The 4717-nt window shown below is 42.7% G+C and overlaps 1 long non-coding RNA gene across 1 annotated transcript; it reads right to left on the reverse strand.

Moving 5' to 3' along the window:
- Positions 1-1240: 1240 nt before the first annotated feature.
- Positions 1241-4470, reverse strand: LOC106947566 (uncharacterized). The gene is made up of 3 exons (XR_001425014.1): positions 4195-4470; positions 3386-3518; positions 1241-1343 (listed from the first exon to the last, which is right to left on the reverse strand). It is a non-coding gene; the product is annotated as an uncharacterized LOC106947566 (long non-coding RNA).
- Positions 4471-4717: the final 247 nt, after the last annotated feature.

A 4717-nucleotide genomic window follows, 5' to 3' on the forward strand; every position in this document is an offset into this window, starting at 1 on the left:
AGGGATCTAATGACTTGGGCTGCCAGTCACAGCGCAGAGAACCGGCTCTGGTTGGTGATGGAGCAGCTGGGAAGCGGAGTGTGTGTCCCTCCAGGCCACCACTCGGTCTAATCGCGACCAGCTAGACTCTGATCACAGATAATTGGTGGTCAGCGGCTGCAGAAGAAGCTACATGTGACAAGGTGGGGACTGTAGAAGGAGCGATCTGCAGACAGGAACAAAGAGGCTCTGAGCATCTTTTAATAAACAAACATGAGTGGTGACCAATAAACCAGGGTTTCCCAAACTTATCTGGCGCCTTCAGCAGAATTTGGTTTAAACCTTTCAGAGTTCAGAGTTCAAACATTGACCAACATATTCAATGCATAATGATGATCTTGACAATGGCAAAATGTAATGTATGTTGGTTTTATGATGTAAAGCACTCTGAACTGCCTTGCTGCTGAACTGGGTAGTATAAGTCCACTTCCTGCTTTTGGATCGGTCTCGCATGTATTCACACCGAACCAGAGTTCACTTTAACCAAACCCAGACTGAGGTTTGGAGAACCAGAGTTCGATTAGCATTCACATTTCCCCAAACGAACCGTTCTTCCTACGCAAAACGGATTAAAGCTAAACAGGACTGGTGTGAATAGTTAGCATGAACGCAGCATCTAATGGTTTTTATTTGTGACTAAAGATGCTGCTCTTTGCTGCAGATCTCTTTGGGTTTTAAATGATTTTTCCAACTTTGTGACTGCAGGTCTGGTTGCCAGATTTAGTTAAGTTTTGTTAAATCCTGACTCAAACATCTGTCTTTTTTTTGTCTTTTAAATCTTGAAATGGCAAAAAGAAAAAAAACTAAATGCACAAATTATTTTCCCACCTACATTTTGGAACGTATTACAACTTTGACATATCATTAGATAAACCAAAGCTACTGCATGAAATGTTGCTTAAAGAGCATTTTTAATCTTTTTGAGGTTTTCTTTATCTGGTCAGTGATTTGGCATCATCTCTCATCATGATCTGGCGCTGACAGCCAGAAAACATCGGAGCCAGGATGGGAGCCAGTGGGGGCCTCCTGGGGTCTTCCGTTTAGTGAATTATTAAGGTTTACTAATACTTCATAAGTCCCCTCTTTGTCCTGTCCATTACCAACCTGTCACATCCTCTCGTCGCAGCGAAACTGACTCACTTGCTTCACGAAAATGACAGAAGTTAAACTGTCTTCCAGAGGAGGATGGAGGAGGCGGAGAGGGAGGGGTCAGCAGCGCCGTGCGCGGCGGCCTCAGGGCTCCACCGCTTGCTCAGGATGCATGTCAGACGTTGTGCTTGTGTGTTGCAGCTTTGACATCCCTGCTGCTGATAAACGGTATAAATACATCAGATAATAAGTGATGATTAGAAGAAATGTGTTTCTATGACATCAGATCTGCGTTTTAGCATCGACTCAGTGTATCTGTACCACCAGCTCCGTCCCAGTTCGCCCCCTCTCCTCCCTCCATCTCCCTCCCAAATCAGCAAACCTTGCCTCAGTGCGTGCCTGGCGGACTCGCTCCGCGGTCTCGACAGCCGAGCTGGTCGTTGCCTCGAGCGCCAAGGAGCTGTCGCCTCTCATTACTGTCGCTGTTGTGACCCAGAGTCCTGCCTGCCTCCCTCCTTGATTACACAGTGAGGTGTGTGAAGTGTGTGTGTGTGTGTGTGTGTGTGTGCGCGTTTAGTGCCACTCAACCCGCTCCTCTTAAAGATCAGCGATTTGGTCAATTGGCTTGGCAAGTCTGAATTCAGGGAAGGTCAGTGATGGCTCAATGGAGCAGACAGGCTGTCATGTCGCTAACCGTGTGTCCATGTGTTTCTGCTGACAAAATCAATGACAGCAAAATCTATAAAGTGGTGATCACTGTTCAAAATGTCCACAGGAGACTGTGGAGGTGGATTTCCATTCAGGCTCAGTCTGCAGCTACATGATGTCATGGGCTGCAAGCACGGCTAAAGTTAGCCATGCTAACCCCTACAGCACTAATCATAAATTTTAGTTACGCTAATGCTAAAGTACAACACGGTATTTATCAGAAGCTAATGCTAAAGTGCTAAATTCATCAATGTTAATGCTAACCTTCTATTGCAGCAACATATATTGGCTTAAATGTGTTGCTGCCAGCAGTGAACACTGCTAGCTAAAATGTTAGCTGTGCTAAACCTAAAGCAGCAATGATAAGTGTGACGGACTGAGAAGTTTATTTTTGCAAACTCAATTTGTTTTGTTGAAAATATTGTTAAACTGACATGATTGTACTTGCTGAGATTATTATTAACTTAAATCACCAAAATATATATAAAAACAGATTTATTAAACAAGTGATAATATATGGTCTATAAAGTTATGATTTGAAATAAGGACATAACAAAAAGCTATAAATTAAAGCGAATGTGAATAGATGTTTCTGTCTTTTTGAAACATCCAAACTCTCAGCTGCCCTCAGGTCTTCAGGAAGGCTCAGGGCTGTGAAAGGAGAAAACGCCTCAACACTTACATGGATATTTGGCAAAACAGTGATATTTTTATCACATTTGGACCTCCGGGCTTCATGGAAAAAGAGTTTTGGGTAACAAAAACTCAACTGCTGGTGTGTCTGTGAGAACTGCATATTTAATCCTCATTTTGTGCTGAAGAAACTTCATATGTAAGCTCAGGAAGTTAATGAATGAGAGGAACAAGCGACATAAAAAACACAAGATACAATTGTTGCACATTATTTAAAATCTTTAGCCTAGCACGACTTTAGCCATATATCAAGTGTACTAATTTTATGTTTTTACAGTGTAGAGTTAAAACTCAGAAATTAATAATTTCAGTAATGTTAACAGATGTAAAAACTCAAAAAAGTAAATTTTACATGGCAAAAGCTAGTTTAAAGCCAATAATTCAGATTATTTCACTTGTAACAAGCCATTTTTCCTGAGTTATAAGTGAAATAATCTGCCACTGGAACCAGAACTGGGTTGCCAGGTAACGGCTGGGCTTGGCTAGGGTTGCTAGGTAACGGCTGGGCTTGGCTGGGGTTGCCAGGTAACGGCTGGGCTTGGCTGGGGGTGCTAGGTAACGGCGCCAGTGGAACTATAAGTTTATAAGAAATAAGGAAAAACTTTGAAATTTTTTAATTCATCTCAGAAATGTTAATTAAAACATGATTTAGTGTTCAAAAAAGTCAATATTAAGTTAATTCAGATTATTTAAGCATTCCATCAAAAATAGTGAATTTTGCTGCAATGAAATACCCAAATTACAAACAACACAGGAGGAATCGGACTGAACCCGGTGAGGGTTTCGGTTCAGAGTCCAGTCCAGCCCACAGGAATGAGCTGATGTTCTGGGCTGGAACTGGCAGCTGATGACTGACCTTTGTGAGGAAGTTGAGTCCGCCAACTGGCCGCCGCTCCGCGGTCAGTGAGTACCGGGCCCTGAGGGAGCCCGAAACGGAGCGAGCCAACGCCCGGCCTTCGGCACATCTGTCCATGTCCGGACTCTTTCTCCTGCCCAGAGGGAGAACCGATCAGCTCTGCAGAACCCGAACACCCGCCCCGCCCATCTGTCACACACGTTTCAATGAACTGGATCTGCAACCACAGAGTTTCATTTCTGATTATTACTAAAAATGTTTCTGATTTCAGACCCTGAACCTTCAGTCTGCTTCAACACTAAACCTGTTGGTTGTGGATAAAATCACCAACGTTTAGAAAAACAAACAGGTTTCTAATCAGAATTAGATGATCGCAAACAATTACTGGTAAATATATGGTGATTTTATCTAATTTTCATGAAAAAACCTCCTACATCTGTTCTCATCAACACTGTAAAAACAACATTTTACCAAGTGTTTCGTCTAGTTTAGTACAACTAACAGAGCACACTTGGATTAAGACAAAACTAATTTACAAAGAACTTTTCAGCAAGATATAACAGCTTGTTTTATGTCAATAATTCATAAATATTGACAGTTCCAGTTCCACTGGCAGATTATTTCACTTATTGGCATTAAAAGTAATTTGATCAAATTTAAAGAATTATTGACTGAACAGGCTCCTACAGCTGAAAAGGTCTCTGTTAGTTGTGTCTGAGACCTGGATGCTGGATCTGTAAAACGTCTGTTTCTGCTGACGGCGTCCAGGTGTGACCTGGTTCTTAAAGCAACAGGTGTCTGAAACACACCTGGATCAGCAGGTGGAAAATCAAAAAGTGACTCTTAGGAGTTTTCTCCAACTTCAGTCTGTTTGAATTGAAAAATAAGGAAGTTTCAGTGCAGCGTGGGAACACCAACAGGAATAAACGTATTCTTCTCCTTTTTTCTTGGTTTCTTTCCTGTTTCCTTCTCTCCTTCCTTCCTTCTGTTGTTAACGGTGAGCAGTCCGACTTCCTGAAGTCCTCCTGACCTCCTGACCTCCTGTCTCGTCTGCAGCTCCAAAGGAGACGATCTGCAGGTGGAAGAAGACGACATTTACATCCTGTGACGTTCTGACATGCAGGTCAAACCCTGAAATATTTTTGTTCCTTTTCTCTCTTGAATGCGTGGAAACCAGGAAACCTCAGATCTTGCTGATGGTTCATCCAGAGCAGTTTGAGTCTGCAGGAAGTGGAGTGAGTGTTCGGGAATGAAAGCAGTGAAACAAGACTTCCCTGCGGCCATGGCTTCCTGACTTGTTTATTTTCTGGATGGGGGGTTCGGGGGAACATA

The sequence above is a fragment of the Poecilia latipinna genome, unplaced genomic scaffold (genome assembly GCF_001443285.1).
Source record: "Poecilia latipinna isolate Pla-1442-1.1 unplaced genomic scaffold, P_latipinna-1.0 Scaffold247, whole genome shotgun sequence".
NCBI lineage: Eukaryota > Metazoa > Chordata > Actinopteri > Cyprinodontiformes > Poeciliidae > Poecilia > Poecilia latipinna.